General features: G+C 42.7%; 1 protein-coding gene across 1 annotated transcript in view; it reads left to right on the top strand.

The window, feature by feature from the left end:
- HIP1R (huntingtin interacting protein 1 related) overlaps window positions 1-17606 on the top strand; it is a 92557-nt gene that overhangs the window by 11029 nt on the left and 63922 nt on the right. The window lies entirely within an intron of this gene.

Genomic DNA, 17606 nt, shown 5'->3' with positions numbered 1-17606 from the left:
TCCATTTAACAGGAAGAGTTGTGGAAGAAATGAACCATTCAGTTGGACAAGGGCTTTTGCAGGGTAACTTCCAGCTGCATCCTGCGGGACACTTCCAAACTGTCTATTATTCATAGGCCTACAAAGTATTTGTATCCATTTCAAAACCAATTGCATTCATACACTACTCTCTTCTCCATATGGGGCGACAATTTGCAAGTGCCACAGTGATCAGGAGGGATGGATTTTCCCGATTTGCACTCTGGATGAATGGCAGACAGAATGCCATCTCAGCAGTTTGTGTCTGTCACTGCTGTGGTTTCGGTAACCTTCAGAGGACTGCCTTTACTCCAAGAGATTTCATATCTTCCCTCCCGCCCGGGACCTTCGCCTGCTGCAATAAAACTTTCTATTCACCTTTTTGCTATCGCTGTTTACAATAAAAGGTAATCCCTGCACGGGGTGTGTGACCAAAGAGATTTTCCACTGTTTTCTAACTTCCAAATGAAATTTGCAGAAAGCAGGACTGTGTTCTGGAGGTGATGCACCAATTCCAATGTGTATTTATTTATAGCTTATTTTAAGGTGCCTTTCGAGTAGGGATGGTCATATGTGTTCTCGAAGGCTTTCGATCCGCCCAGAGGAAAACTGTTCTTACTAAGGGAACTACTGACTGCATAGCTGATGAAGAAACACAACATACAAACTATCTACAGACCCACTAAGAAAATCCAACAAATGCTATGTTCAGCAAAGTACAAGAGGGATCCTCCCACCTCTGCAGGAGTCTCCCGTATACCAAGCAGCTGTGGACAAGTCTACAGAGGGACCACCAACACAGCAGCATTGCCCAAACATGAATCAAGGTACATGAAAGGCACTGCAGATTAATCCAACCAGAGAAGTCAGCCATAGCAGAGCACTTGATGAACCAACCCGGACACTGCATATTATTTGAGAACACAGAAAGGCTGGACCACTCTCACAACCACCATGTCAGACTACACAGCAAAGCCATTGAAATCCACAAGCATGTGGACAGTTTCAACAGAAAGGAGGAAACTAAAAATGAACAGATCTGGTTACCAATATTAAGAAAACTCTAGAATCAGAACATTAAATAAAGAACAACACTCAGAAAACAGGGGAATTCCAGACAGGAAACAATCAGGGCCAGCTAACACTTCCCAACAAAGGAGCCCCCCAGGAAGGAAATAGCCAGGTAGCTGCAAGGCCATTTAATGCTAATCAAGGTGGCCAATTGCAACATTGACATCTGCCTCAAACCCTGGACATTCCACAGATATATAAGCCTCACTTCCCTAGTTTCCAACACACCTCACAACCCCTGAGGATGCCTGCGCTAGAATGCTTCTGGAACAGGGTCATTCAGCCCGGAAAACTCACAGCAACCCAGGGATGGTCATAGTTTAGCTCCTGAATTCCACTTTTATGATCCTGGCACTTTCACCTCCAACATCTCCAGTGAAAAGGGTCTCAGGTTTGCAGGGTTGAGAGGAGATCTCTTTTGTTGGGAGAGCTTAGAGTCTCTTTTAAGAGAAAGGGCATGCTACTTCTACTACTACTACTACTACTAGAATAATAATAATAATAATAATAATAATAATAATAATAATGGAAAACCAATGGCTGTCAGAATAGTCAATAAAAGGCTTGATTAGTGATTCTCAAACTTCAGTCCCCAGATCATTGTACATCAGGGCCGTAGCCAGAAAAAATATTTGGGGAGGGTTGAAAATTTCAGGGGGGGGGGGTTAAAAGTTTCAGGTGGGGGGGGGGAGGAGTTGAAACCTGCCTCCTACCTCACACTGAAGCAAAGAGCACAGCAGGGGACAGAGCAGCCTTCAATAGCCTGCAGCTCCGCCCCTGTCAACCACCTCCACCAAGTCTGGCCTCCTTAATGAGAGCATTCAACACCTCCCCCCCCCCCCAACTTGGTTACTTCACTACATTGGCTATTGCTGCAAGTAATGACAGTGTGAATAAATTGTTAATATTTGCTTGAGATAGTGCTTGCAGTTCTGGAGGGACTCTTAATTTTTTGCGTCTCATAGACTTAGCATGAGGATTTGGTTAACCAGTTAAAATTCATGAGTAAACCAGGATTTTTTTTAACCTGAAAAATTTTGGGGGGAGGGGGTTGAACCCCTACCCCACCCCCCGCCTACAGGCCTGTGTGTGTGTAACCCCCCCCCCCAAGTTTTGGCTAGCATGACCAATGACCATGGATTCTGGGAGCGATAATCCAACAACATTTGGGGAGCTAATGGCCAAGATAAGATTGGCCACTTGTCTTCATAAGAAGGTAGCTTGCAACTTCTTCTCGTCATAGACCAGTTAAAACTTTGAGTGAGGCTTGTCTTGCTATTAGTATGCTGTACTTTTCCTACACCTCAAAGTTTGGATGGCTATGATGTTTCAAAGACACCAAACCCTCTTGATTCATGGTGTCTTTCAATCTGTCCAACCGAGAGTCAGGTGTCAAAGGGGAAATGAGCTCATGTGGAAGGAAGTCGCCTTTTCGCAACCAGGAAGCCTAAATGCAAATACCACCCCCGAAGCTGAAATACCCGTTTGGTCTCCAAACACAGCAATTAACTCCCTGGCTTCGTGACTACATCATCGCAGTGGTTCCGAGCTGTTTCTGAGTCACTTCCTTTCCTCTTGGTTGGCTTCTTGAGCGAGAATGGGTTGGCGTCTCGGAAGCTGGCAAAAGAAGCCTGGCTGGCAGGAGATACTGAAATTTTGGGAGAAAAACACACTACTTGCACATCCACCAAGCAGTTTGATAGCATCCAAGAAGGGATTAGCATCACATAACTTTATACGTGATGACCACGCTCTTGAGGCATGAATTATTATCCAAATAAAGGAGCTAATGCACTAGTCAGGAGCTATAAAGTGACTGTTTTGTACAGGAGCACATAATTCAATGTATTTCTAATGTGGAGATAGCCATTTTGACTATAAGAGAAATGCTGAAGTCTGTGTTGGGGTACAAGTTGATCATTCCTTATCTGGAATTCCAAAATACTCCAAAATTGTCTAGATAGATGGCTATGATAGTGCCATCTCTGCTTTCTGATGGTTCAGTGTACACAACCTTTGTTTGATGCACACAGTTTTTCCAAATGTCATATACATTACTTTCAGGTGATGTATATAAAGTCTGTATCAGTGGATCCCAACCTTTTTTTGACCAGGGACCACTTTGACCAGGGACCACTCTCCGCCATTAGTACCAAAAGGGTTACAAATCAGTTTTTTGTCAACTCTAGATTCAGTTTGGTTATTTGGGGTGCTGATTCAGAAAACTGCATTGCATAGACCACATCAGCTCTATCTTCTGATACAGAACATAGGCCATCCAGTAGTCACCATCTGCTCACTCACAAAAAAACATAGTTAATAAGCCTCGACACTATAAGAGGGTTTTGTGAAACTAGTTGCTCTCATTGCCATGTGGCTTCAAGGCAACGGTGCAATAATGGTGAGATCGCAGACCATATTTTCGTTCTTGTGGACCACTGGTGGCCCATGGACCACAGGTTGGGAACTACTACTGGTCTATATGAAACATGAATGAATTTCCTGTTTATATTTGGGTCCCCCTTCAAGATATCTCATTATGTATGTATATGCAAATATTGATATTCCAGATTCTGGGGGGGAAATTCAAAATGCTGATCATTCAAAAAATTTTGGAAAAAGGATATTCAATCTCTATTACCTTTACCTTGTTGTTAATATGCCTCCACATTGACTTATGGTTACCCTAAGACCCGGTCGTAGAATGTTCTTGGAAATATGTATTCAGAGGATGTTTACCGTTGCCTTCTTCTGAGATTGAGAGAGTATAACTCGCTCAAAGTCATCCAATGGATTTCCATGGCTGAGTGGGAGTTTAAACTTTGCTCATAGTGGCATTATCATGTCACCTCTTGCAGATCTCCAGAGTAGTAGGCCAAAGGGCAAGCTCACACATCATATTGGTTTTTTTTTTTTTTCTGGCCTAAAGAACTACACATTGTGTTATTTTTCTGGTTTAAAGAACTCTCATCTGATCTTGGAAGCTAAGTACAGTCAGACCTGGTCAGTACTTGGATGCAAGAAATACCAATAAATGGCCACTGTTGATATCCTTTTGCTAGGTTTGCCTTTTGGGGAGTACCTTTTGGGCTAATAAAATTCTTATGGCAATATGGGCCTCTTTGCTCGCTGTTTTGAACAGCACAGACAGCGCGTCTTCACTTCGTCACAACTATGATTCACTAGGATGGGATGTGACCTGTGTCCACTTTGTGGACGGTCCCTGGCGCACAGTCCTAATAAGATACTTTGTTCAGTATCGTGATGCAATAAATGCAGAACTAGGAAGTGCATGGTTTTCCAGGTGGCCACCAGAGTCTTTCCTCCAGTTGCCAAACCACTTGTGGCCTGACTCGGTCCTTTCCACCCACTTTGTGTGCTGACTTAACTTAGGTGGGTGCTTTCTTGGCAGAAGCTTTCCCGTTCCCATATTCGCATGGCAAAACTCTTGATTCCCACTGCCTCTGAGGGAAGGGGAAATGCGCACGCCACCATTCCTTCCTCTTTGCTTCTTTTTAAAAGAACTCTCTAACTTCCTCAGCATCTTATTGCTGGTCGAGTAAAACAATGAGGTGACCTGGCGAAGTTTTTGCGGTAGTTGAATGGACTGTGCCATTTGGGAAAGTAGCTGAAGAAAGCACATTTTGGACACACACACCACCTAATTCCTTGTAATAGTACTAATAATAAAACTTTATAAAACTTTATTTGTAAACCGCCCTATCTCTCTGTAGGGACCCAGGGTGGTTTCCAACACATATGGCAAACATTCAGTGCCCTCAAAGAACATATAAACAAATCACATCAAAACAAAATACATCAACAATATACATGGAACCTAATTATGGACTTAATACCAAATAAATTAACCAAAATACAACTTAAATAGACCCATAACCAAAATAATAATATAGTACAGTGGTTCTCAACCTTCCTAATGCCGCGACCCCTTAATACAGTTCTTCATGTTGTGGTGACCCCCAACCATAAAATTCTTTTTGTTGCTACTTTATAACTGTAATTTTTCTACTGTTATGCATTGTAATGTAAATATCTGATATGCAGGATGTATTTTCATTCACTGGACCATTTTTGGCACAAATACCCAATATGCCCAAATTTGAATACTGGTGGGGTTAGGGGGGGATTGATTTTGTCATTTGGGAGTTGTAGTTGCGGTGATTTATAGTTCATCTACAATCAAAGAGCATTCTGAACTCCACCAACTGTGGAATTGAACCAAACTTGGCACACAGAACTCCCATGACCAACAGAAAATACTGGAAGGGTTTGGTGGGCAGTGTCCTTTGGTTTTGAAGTTGTAGTTCACCTCCATCCAGAGAGCACTGTGGACTCAAACAATGATGGATCTGGACCAAATTTGGCATGGATACTCAATATGCCCAAATGTGAACACTGGTGGAGTTGTTGTAGTTATTATTATTATTTTTTAATTATTACTATTATTTTAAGGCTTGGGGGGGGGGGAATCATTGTTTTGGTGTGATAGCTTCCAGAATCCTCTCAGCAAGGACTTCTGTGGACAACAAATCCCCAGATTCTCCAAGAAAGAGCTTTTTGGAGCTCTGCGACAGCTGTCCTCCTTTTCAAAACCCGGGATAGCCGACCATCCCTGTATTTTACAACTAGAATTCCTAGTTGGAAATGGCAGCAGGTGCAAATAATCGAGCCATTCCTATGGGTCCAGAAGTAGGAATTGTCTCTGTCTTATTTTGACATTTGCAAGGTTTTGATTCCTATAGAACTGAGGACATTTCTTGTACTGCTTGTAAAATTGGTAATAGGCCAGAACTGGAAAGAAAGAGAAGAATTGGGGGCAGAGGGCTTATAGAAAAACTAATATCTACTATTTGAGATAATAGTAGCAAGCAGCCCAAATTAAATGTCTTTTGACCTGGTTTCCTTTTTATAAACTCCACTAGGAGTTGTCACCTCCACGGTCACCTCTGGGCCTCTGGAGAGATGCTTTTGTTGCATGACAAAGAGCCATTCATGTCTTCAGTTACGATTACTTTCTCATGCCCTGAACCAAAGGCTTCATGCAGATGCGCTGGAATTTTTAAAAAAAATGTTTTGAAAATCAGTACACGAGTCTCGGTGTGTTTCTTGGGGTTTTTTTTAAATGTGGTGTCACTGTGTCGTTTTTGTTCATAACTAAAGACAAACTTGAAAAAGGAAAGAAAAACTTCACCTAATAGGGCTTGGCATGGGCCTCAAGGCTGTTTCCTAGGAAACTCTGGGAATGTGAGAAGCAACCATTGATCCATCTACCTGGTTTTGCCAAAGAAGGAGCTGGGTTAGTCTTTTGCATCATGAAAAGGAAAAAGGGAGGAGGAAAAAAACTAGCAGCATCTTTCAAGTTAGAGGTATGAACAAAGATAATAGCCTCATCATGCATTACTCATATTAATATTAACAATGTTATGTCTCACCTTGAGCTGCAAGGAGAAGCAGGTAATACATTTATTGTTATTATTATTATTATTATTATTATTATTAGCCTTCTTTGGAAACATTTAAACAGAGGCTGGGTGGCCATCTGTCGGGGGTGCTTTGATTGTGCTTTTCCTGCATGGCAAAATAGGGTTGGACTGGATGGCCCTTGTGGTCCCTTCCAACTCTATGATTTGATGAAGATGATGATGATGATTAATAATACATGCATCATCTCAACAAAAGGAGTGTTCTCAGAGAATGTTTTGACCCACAAGGCAACTAACTTTTGATACGTATATAGTCCCTGCTTTTATATGTCAATACATGCTGAGGATGCCTTATCTGAAAGGCTTGGGACTACTATCTAAGTGTGTTGGATTTCAGGTTATTATTTCTTTTCAGATTTGAAGATATTTGCATTTACATTAGGAGATACGTAGATATTTGCATATACATTAGGAGATATTGGGGCTGCGGCAGCATAGTGGGTTAAACCGCTAAGCTGCAGAACTTGCTGACCGGAAGGTCGGTGGTTCAGATCCATGGGACAGGGTGAGCTCTCATTGGTAGCCCCAGCTTCTGCCAACCTAGCAGTTTGAAAACATGCAAATGTGAGTAGATCAACAGGTACCACTTCGGCTGGAAGGTAACTGTCTGCATGCAGTCATGCCAACCATATGACCTTGGAGGCATCAATGGACAATGCCGGCTCTTCAGCTTAGAAATGGAGATGAGTCCCCCCTCAAGTCAGACTCAACTAGATTTAATCTCAAGGGGAAACCTTTACCATTACTTTTTTAGGAGGTACCTTGCAGAGGGAACAGGAAATCTTGTATGTTTCAGGTATACCCTGAAGGTGATTTTTAACAATATTTTAAATCCATTTTGTGCACAAAAACAAAGTTTGTGTGTCTTGAACCACCAGAAATCAAAATGCGACATTGCCCCATCTATAGTGCCATAGATTGCAATTTCAGAATGCAGTTTTACTGCATTGAAGTGGATTCTGTGAGTGCAGTTCAATTGCTATGTAGATGGGGCACTGTCTCAACCACTTGTGTGGACCATTTTGGAATATTTTGGCATTCTGGATAAGGGGTGCTCCACCAGTATCCCATACACACACCTTTGAAGATATAAGGTGCGGAGCGATTTGCATATTTCCAGATACTATTCCATCCCATCCCAATCCCATCACAATAGGCTTAAAATCCAGAGGCTTTAATATCACTTGCCCTTGTATTTTAGAAAATTCATTAATATCAGTGAAAGCTCATACTAAAATATGAATTGATTTGTCTTAAAGGTGCTGCTAGATTTCTTCCCCGCCTCACCCAATTTCCTTTTTCACCTTGTCAAAGTTATTTTGCATTTGTTCTCCAAGCTTTCCAATGGAGAAAGGGCTTTATTTGTCACCTGTTGCATGAGCCTAGTTTAAAAACCGGGATCCTCCCTGGTAGTGATTGTGGTTTCGGTTTTCAGAACTGGCTCAATCCTGCAGAAAATGGCATGAACATTGACTTTGAGCCTTTGTGAATGTTAGCTCCTTGCTTTCCTGAGTGGCAAACCCTCTGTGCTATATCAGAGTGTCCTTGCTGTCCTTGCTGGTGGCATCGAAAGGCAAGAACTGAACCATGTGGTCCTTGTCCCAAGAAGGTAATAAATAGATTTGGAGAGAGTAGCAATTGGGAGAGGTAGCAACTGACACTTTGCCCTTATGGTTATCTTAAAAAAGGAACAAAGCAAACCCACAGAAATGCTGATGTGGTCCTCATTTATAGAAAATGGCCAGTTTGAATGATGATATCTTGGTGAAATAAACAAAGATAAGACAATAATGACGCCAATATGTATGCATAATAATAATAATAATAATAATAATAATAATAATACGATTGTGTTAAAAAACAAAGCATGGATCGTCGATGTTGCAATCCCAGTTGACAGCAGGATTGAAGAGAAACAACTGGAAAAGCTGACACGATATGAGGATTTAAAGATCAAACTGCAAAGACTCTGGCACAAGCCAGTCAAGGTGGTCCCAGTGGTGATTGGCACACTGGGTGCAGTGCCTAAAGACCTTGGCCTGCACTTAAACACAACTGGGGCTGACAAAATTACCATCTGCCAGCTGCAAAAGGCCACCTTACTGGAATCTGCACACATTATTCGCCAATACATCACACAGTCCTAGACACATGTGATCCTATACAACAGCCAGCAGAGTGTCTGCAGTATACTCATTTTGTTGTGTTTCAAATAATAATAATACAAAGAAGGAATACCATAAAAATACAATGCAGAGCAGAAGAGAAAACTGGCAAAAGAAGGCTCTCCATGGACAGTTCCTGGGAAAAATTGAGAGCCAAATTGCAAAAAAAAAACCAAAACAAAAAACAACAACCAAAAAACCAAAACATGGCTGCGGCTCACAAATGGACCTTTGAAAAAGGAGGCGGAGGGCCTGATTCTGGCAGCACAAGAACAAGCCATTAGAACCAATGCCATCAAAGCCAGAATTGAAAAGTCGATGACAGATCCCAAATGTAGACTCTGCAAGGAAGCAGATGAAACAATAGATCACATCCTCAGCTGCTGCAAGAAGATCGTGCAGACAGACTACAAGCAGAGGCATAACACCGTTGCTCAGATGATCCATTGGATCTTGTGCCACAAATACTATCTGTCTGCAACAAAGAACTGGTGGGATCACAAGCCTGAAAAAGTTACAGAAAATGAACACGTCAAACTACTCTGGGACTTCCGAATTCAGACTGACAGAGTTTTGGAGCACAATACTTCTGACCTCACAATCGTGTAAAAAAAACAAGTATGGATCATCGATGTTGCAATCCCAGGTGACAGTTGGATTTTATACAACTGTGTGGAGGGGGCTGTAGAGTGGCTTATTAGTAATGACTGAGGCTTTTCCCTTTCACACAGCTCCATCTTTGCTTCAATTGTAATGAGATTTAATGATGAAGTGTAGGAGTTTCCAGTTAACCATAATTTCTTGTTTTTAATCTATTGCACCGATCATCAGAGAGCAGAGACTGGGAAAACTACCTTTTTGAATTATAACACCCAGAACGGTCTATGAGGGATCCTGGAAGCTGTGATGTGAAAACAATACTTTTTCAAAGCTCGTTACCTACTGAGCCCATTTTTGAACCGGTAACGCAAGGGCACCACTGCAAATTCAATACTACCCTCTTGGACTCCCTGTCTTATAAATACATTTTCATAGTCTTGAGTATGTTTATTCATGGCATCACTATACGGCACAATTGATTTGAATTTCATCTGCGATTTTTATTTATTTATTTATTTATTTAAACCACTTATATTCCGCCCTTCTCACCCCGAAGGGGACTCAGAGCGGAGCACAACATGTACATGGCAAACATTCAATGCCTGGGTACAATACATAAACATTAAAAAACATTTATCTAAATATTTAAATACACCATTTAAAATAACACAATTTAAAACCTTCCTAGCCATCTGCATCAAATCAAATTGACCCTGTTATCTTTCCCATTGTCGCTTCATTGCCCTGTCCCGAAAGCTTGGTCCCACAGCCAAGTTTTTACCATCCTTTTAAAGGACAGGAGGGAGGGGGCCGACCTGATCTCACAAGGAAGGGAATTCCATAGCCGGGGAGCAATCACTGAGAAGGCCCTATCTCTCGTCCCCACCAAGGCCTCCCCGGAGGATCTTAATCTCCGCGATGGTATGTAGAGGGAGATGCGTTTGGACAGGTAATTTGGGCCGGGGCCGTTTAGGGCTTTATAGGCCAACTTTGAATTGTGCCTGGTAGCAAACTGGCAGCCAGTGGAGCTGGCGTTAAATGGGAGTCGTATGCTCCCTGTATGCCGCCCCAGTTATTAACCTGGCTGCCTCTTGTTGGATTATTTGAAGCTTCCGAGCAGTCTTCAAAGGCAACCCCACGTAGAGTGCGTTGCAGTAGTCTATTCTAGATGTAACGAGAGCGTGGACCACCGTGGCCAAGTCTGGCTTCCCAAGGTACGGGCCCAGCTGGCGCACAAGTTTTAATTGTGTGAACACTCCCCTGGCCACTGCTGCAACCTGGAATTTCAGGCTCAGTGATGAATCCAGGAGAACTCCCAAGCTGTGAACCTGTGCCTTCAAGGGGAGTGTGACCCCGTCCAGCACAGGTTGCGACCCTATACCCTGTTTGGCCTTGTGCCTGACCAGGAGGACCTCTGTCTTGTCTGGATTCAACTTCAGTTTGCTCGCCCACATCCAGACCGTCACAGCGGCCAGGCACCGGTTCAGGACTTGGACAATTTTTCGGATTGCTGTGCTCATATATTATTCATTAGGAAGGACTGGGTCAGGCAGGTCACCCTTGGAACCAGGGCTTAACGGTCCCTTTAAAAAATTCCTTCCATGTAGAACCATGTAGGATAAGCCATTCCTTCAGATATGTAAAATGTGGTAAGTGTGTGCACGTGTGTTTAAAAATGTCTATGTTGATTCATTTTTAATTTCTTTATTTATTAATCATGTTTTAATTTTTCTATCGTGTCGGTTTTTTAACAAGGTCTCTATAAATTGTTGTAAGTCACTGGGGAAAGGCCTGGAGAGAAAGAAATGATGATGGCAATGGCTTGTTCTACTTTTTGAAGCATAGTATGTTAGTAAATGGGTGATCATTCCTTTCAGAAATGAAAGAATGCTCACTGGGATGTTTTTAATTTTATCGTGGATATGACGCAGTGGATTAAACCACTTAGCTACTGAACTTGCTGACTGAAAGGTCGCCAGTTCGAATCTGGGGAGCGGGGCAAGCTCCCTCTATTAGCCCCAGCTTCTGCTAATCTAGCAGTTCAAAAACATGCAAATGTGAGTAGATCAATAGGTACCACTCCAGCGGGAAGGTAAAGGCGCTCCATGCAGTCATGCCAACCACATGACCCAGGAGGTGTCTACGGACAATACCGGCTCTTCGGCTTAAAAATTGAGATGAGCACCAACCCCCAGAGTCAGACATGACGGAACGTAATGTCAGGGGAAAACCTTTACCTTTACTATGACTGTACTAGCTGCAAATCAAATGCATTCACTAACACTCATTTGATGAATATGTACATGGGGGGGGGGGGGGGGCGAGAGAATTCACTGGCGTTTTGGATCTGTGTGCTTTCCTTTACCTTTTTTAATAGCAGATATTATATATTGCATGATCACTTCCTTGGATTTGCAAATGACAGAATGCCAAGTATGTTACTGGACGGATTAGGTGGGCACGCCCTTCAGACACACCTTGCGTTATGTCAGTTCGTTCACCTGCTTTGCATGATTTCATCCACTGTGTTCTTTAATAGTTTCTATGTAAAATCCCCATATCACTGCAAGGAATCAGGTACATGCTTGAATTGGGATGAGTGGGCTATTTATGTATTTATCGTATCAGAAGCAAATTGAGAATAAAGTTATAATGTATCATATTTTCCATCGTATAAGACGACTGGGCGTATTAGACAACTCCCAACTTTTCCAGTTAAAATATAGAGTTTGGGATATACTCGCCATATAAGACTACACCTCTTCCAACGCACACCAAATAAAAAATTTAAAAACATCAGATTTGATTTCAATATGGTAATTTTCCTATTACCGTACCTCCTTCTCTGCCTCTCAGGTCTTGCACATGCGAGACTGCTGCTTCACTACAGTCTTCAGGAGCAAGATCTGAAAGGCAGAGAAGGAGGTACGGTAATAGGATACAAGGGCGGGCCAGACGCGTGAAACAGGCGTGTTTTTCTAGGCACAGCGCCCCTCTATGTCTTTTTTCCATACTCCGGGCATCTCAGATGCCTGCAGCTTGTTCCGCCTTTCACTTATACCTTCCCGGTGGATCACCCTCTCACCTCGTCATTGGGACGCCGTTAAGTCACTTCTTTCCATGAATCCTGGTGAGTGGATTTTCTTCTACCATACTTGTACAGCACTGCCCTTGCTTCTTTCATACAGTTGCCGCATACAGTGGGGATGCAGCCACAACTGTTTTTGAGCTCCCTGCAACATATGTGGCGTCTGCAGATTCTCCAGTTTGGCTCAGAAGTTTCAGCACCTGGCCTATAAGATGACACCCAGCATATTAGATGACCCCCGACTTTTGAGAAGATTTTCCTGGGTTAAAAAGTAATCTTATACGCTAGAAAATACAGTATTTTAAAAACCACAAACAAAACTTGGCATTATGCTAAATTTCCTTTGACCAGAAGCTGGCCACTTGGAGTGCCTCTGATGTTGCTGTAAGAAGGTCCTCCATTGTGCATGTGTCGGGGCTCAAACTGCATTGTAGTCAGTGGTCTGTGGTTTGCTCTTCTCCACACTCACATGTTGTGGACTCCACTTTGTGACCCCATTTCTTAAGATTGGCTCTGCATCTCATGGTGCCAGAGCAGAGTCTGTTCAGCGCTTTCCAAGTTGCCCAGTCTTCTGTGTACCCAAGAGGGAGTCTCTCATCTGGTATCAGCCACTGATTGAGGGTCCGGGTTCTAGCCTGCCACTTTTGGACTCTCACTTGCTGAGGTGTTCCTGCGAGTATCTCTGTAGATCTTAGGAAGTTGTTTCTTGATTTAAGTCGTTGGCATGCTGGCTAATATCTGAACAGAGGATGGGCCAGAGATGTCCATGCCTTGGTCCTTTCATTACAGGCTGCTACTTCCCTGCAGATATCAGGTGGTGCAATACAATATCTCCAGCAGTGTTGGGCATAGACATCCTGTGATAATGCGGCGTGTCTTATTAAGAGCCACATCCACTGTTTTCACGTGGTGAGATGTATTCCACACTGGGCATGGGTATTCAGCAGCTGAGTAGCAATGCGCAAGGGCAGATGTCTTCTCTATGTCTGGTTGTGATCTCCAGGTTGTGCCAGTCGGTTTTCGTAACCCACTTTTTGCTTGATATTTAAAAAGTGCTTCTTGTAGGTCAGAGCTCGGTCCAGAGTGACTCCCAGGTATTTGTGTGTGCTGCAATGCTCCAGTGGGATTCCTTCCCAGGATATCCTCAGAGCTCAAGATGCTTGTCTGTTCTTAAGGTGAAAAGCACATGTCTGCGTTTTAGATGGATTAGGAATAAACTGCATTTTATAAGGATTAGGAATTTCCCTGTAATAGGCAGTAAAATACCTAAAGCTTTGGAGAATTTCTGTTCAGCTGTTTCAAAGCTCCCTGCTTGAGCGGTGATGGCATGATCGGCAGCATAAATGAAATTTTCTGTCCCTTCTGGCAATGGCTGATCATTTATGTAAAACTGAACATTGATGGAGCAAGCACACTCCTCTGAGACAGGCTGTTCTTCTGTTTTCACCATCTGCTTCTCTGGCTGTGGAACTCGAACAAAAAAGCTCCTGTTTTGTAGCAGATTTTCCCCCTGGGAAACAGGGCGGAATATAAATACATGTTTTTGTTTTTATTATTTTTCCTATGAAATGGGGAGAGGTGGTAATTCTTTGTGATATTATACATTTTTCTCAGGAGGAGGCGATGATTTGCTGATTCTCTCACACCAGAAGCGACTTGCTGTATGAGTGGGCTGGTGATAGATAAATGATTACAGATATGAGCATATTTGGCATCCCCAGACTTTTCACAATGCCATCAATGTGCTCGTCAGTACATGGCAAACGGGAACGATACTATCTCAGTTGCCCTGGTCAGGTCCATAGAGAAGGATAGATAGAATTCCCAGAATGCTATGTCTGCATTTTTATTGGATTTTAAAAGGCAGTGCTTATTAGAAGATGTTTGTGTGTGTTTTCATTAATGTGGAAATCAGAACAGTGCATAAGGGTCCACAAATTGGGAAATTTCACAGGAAGCTGCTGTTAACCCAATCAGGCTACAGTATTTCTCAGAGCTTGGTAGTGTTTATATGTAAGGGACTAGATATTCAAAAACCTATTGACTTCAGGGAGCTGCAGTACAAAAAAAGCAACTTTTTCTTGCTCAGCTATTGGATGCAGTGATGGACATCAGAGGTAATGCTGTCCCAGAATGTGGATGTTGCAATCATTTGTTATCACTAATTTCCACAATCTGTTCTACCCTTTGGGTTGTTTTGTTTTTTTGTTTTTTTGAGACAAAAGCATGCTTACACATATATAAGCGTGCAAACTAAATAGTCCATGAAGGAAATTCCCTTTGACATTTAACACTGAAGAGTTAATAATACCGTTGCTCAGCACCAATACAGCGGTTACTGTCAAAAGTGCTTTGCATAAATTACGCGTAGACACGTGAAATGTTACAGCCAGGCTCTAAATGCTTTCGAAAGTACATACAGCTTTTCCTGTTGCCAGAAAGATGATGGCTGGGTTGAGATGGACCTTTTTTTTTTTTTTTTTTTGGGCAAGGAGTGCATTCCATAAATATACAGATTTCAAAGTAAAAGCCCATTCCCAGACTGCCCAAAGGCCTACCTTGTGTTTGAGAAGAATCCAAAGTAGAAGCATAGTGGCATCTGATGCTTAGAGTACTCTTACCTATGAAATTCTACATTCTCCAACAATGTTGCTTTGTGTCAAAAACATGCCTTCCTTGTGTAGTCTAACCTATACTCTATTTCACGGGAATCATAAATGTTGCTTCTGACATTAGCAGATTGTGTATATTGTATTTTTACAAGTGTTGTATCGTTCTTTGGAATCTTCAGGTGTGACTAGCCATCTTATGCCAGTAGGATCACAAAGAGATAGGATAACCAAATTGTACTGGAAAGCTTAAAAGGTTCTTATTGCCCATAAAATCCGAACCAAGTCCACCTAGCTGTTTCCTTGTTCCTTCTAGACCAGCGGTTCCCAACCTGTGGTCTGTGGCCCACTAGTGGCCTGCAAGAATTAAGATGTGGTCTGCAGCCTCACTGTTACTACGCCATTGCAACAAGAGCGACTGGTTTCGCAAAACCCTCTGACAGTGCTGAGGCTTACTAAATAAAGTTTCTGTGGGCGAGCAGATGGCGACTAATGGATGGCATATGTTCTGTATCAGAAACTAGAGCTGATGTGGTCTATCCTATGCAATTTTCTGAATCAGCACCTCAAATAACCAAACCGAATTTAAAGTTGATCAGAAACTGATATGTAACCCTTTTGGTACTAATGTTGAAAAGTGGTTCCTGGTCAAAAAAAGGTTGGGAACCACTGTTCTAGACTGAAGGTTAGCAGCAAGGCATTTGTAGACTCCTCTGGAGGGCTCCAAGGCCTCATCACAGCTGCCGTTTTAAGCAACCAGAAGTGGATGGCCCTTGTGGTCTCCTCCAACTATGATTCTATGATGTTGCATCATGGGGTCACTATAAAGTTGACTTCAGGTCACCTGTTAACTTTTCATAGTTTCATAGTTTCCTTAGGCAAGGAATACTCAGAGGTGGTTTGCCAGTTCCTTCCTCTGAAATAGAGCCTTCAGCACCTGGGATTTTATGGGTTTTTCGGGAGGGGGAGACTCCCATCCAAGATCTGGTGCCTATACGAACTTTGGGCCATATATTAATTACGGTTTTGGAGGGTATTTTTGCCAATTTGGAGATGAATGTATGAGAAGCATCCTGGGGGACTTTGGGAAGTCTGGATAATAATAATAATTAATATTATTATTACAACAACAACAACAGCAACAAAACTTTATTTATAATCCTCCATCCCTTTCCCAAGGGGATTCAGGGTGGTTTCCAATGAGTAACAAAAATGGCAAACATTGAATGCCTAAAACAGACAGATAATAATCAAGTTATGAGGAGTGGCTTAAAGAGCTGGGCATGTTTAGCCTGAAGAAGAGATGGCTGAGAGGAGACACGATAACCATGTATAAGTACATGGGGGAAGTCATAGAGAGGAGGGATCAAGCCTGTTTTCTGCTGCCCTGGAGACTAGGAGGCAGAATAATGGCTTCAAACTACAAGTAAGGAGATTCTACCTGAACATTAGGAAGAACTTCCTGACTGTGAGAGCTGTTCAGCAGTGGAACTCTCCGCCCCAGAGTGTGGTGGAGGCTCCTTCTTTGGAGGCTTTTAAACAGAGGCTGAATGGCCATCTGTTGGGGGTGCTTTGAATGCAATTTTCCTGCTTCTTGGCAGGGGGTTGGACTGGATGGCCCATGAGGTCTCTTCCAACTCTATGATTCTATGATTCTAAGTCATAGAGGCTTGACAAGGGCCATATGTGGCCCACAGCTTGCCTGATTCTTGCCTGGTGAGAGCTTGCCGTGTCCTGTTAAGTGCTGTTATTTTTATTTAAACCCCAGACTATTGGAGTTGACCCAGTTTAAGAGGTTGTGTCAACTGTTTTTGAGTTTTCTGTTTTGGCAGCTGTCTAGTTGGCAAATTCATAAACCCCTTTCTTCTGGAATTTCTTAGCTGGGCATTTCATTAAAAAAATCTGTTAAATTAAACTGAGTTTTCTAGGTCCACCTAGTTTGAATGAAGGAAGCCCTTTTGCTAGCAGGATGCAGCAGGAGCAATGCTGGGGAGTAAGGATTAGGACACAGGAGCACATATTCAAGGCTCCTCACTTCAGTCCCTATGAAAATGAAAACTTAATGAAAAGAGAGCTGAGATCAAGGGCAAAGTAAACAGGCTGAAGTTTGCAAGCACAACTTTGCCCCAAATCTGTAGGCAGGGTGTCTGCTTTCGTAGGTTTATCATCAGCTGTGTAAATACTTTCTGTATTTTGTTTTGTTAGGTTTTTTCCCATGTTAGGAGCAACTTGAGAAACTGCAAGTCGTTTTTGGTGTGAGAGAATTGGCCGTCTGTAAGGTGTTGCCCAGGAGACGCCTGGATGTTTGACATTTTACCATTCTTGTGAGAGGCTTCTCTCATGTCCCCACATTGGGGGCTGGAGCTGACAGAGGGAGCTCAACCCGCTCTCCTCGGATTCAAACCGCTGACCTGTCGGTCAGGTTAAGTTTAACACAGATGGCTGCTTTCTGTCTTGAGTTACATTAGAAAGGGTCTCACTGGCTGCCAGCTACTTTTGTATAATGAATTGAGAAATCCCTTATGGAGAGAGGGACAGAAATGTTGCTCAG

The sequence above is a fragment of the Anolis sagrei genome, chromosome X, assembly GCF_037176765.1.
Source record: "Anolis sagrei isolate rAnoSag1 chromosome X, rAnoSag1.mat, whole genome shotgun sequence".
NCBI classification, from domain to species: domain Eukaryota; kingdom Metazoa; phylum Chordata; class Lepidosauria; order Squamata; family Dactyloidae; genus Anolis; species Anolis sagrei.
This window is presented reverse-complemented; position numbering and strand designations above follow the sequence as displayed.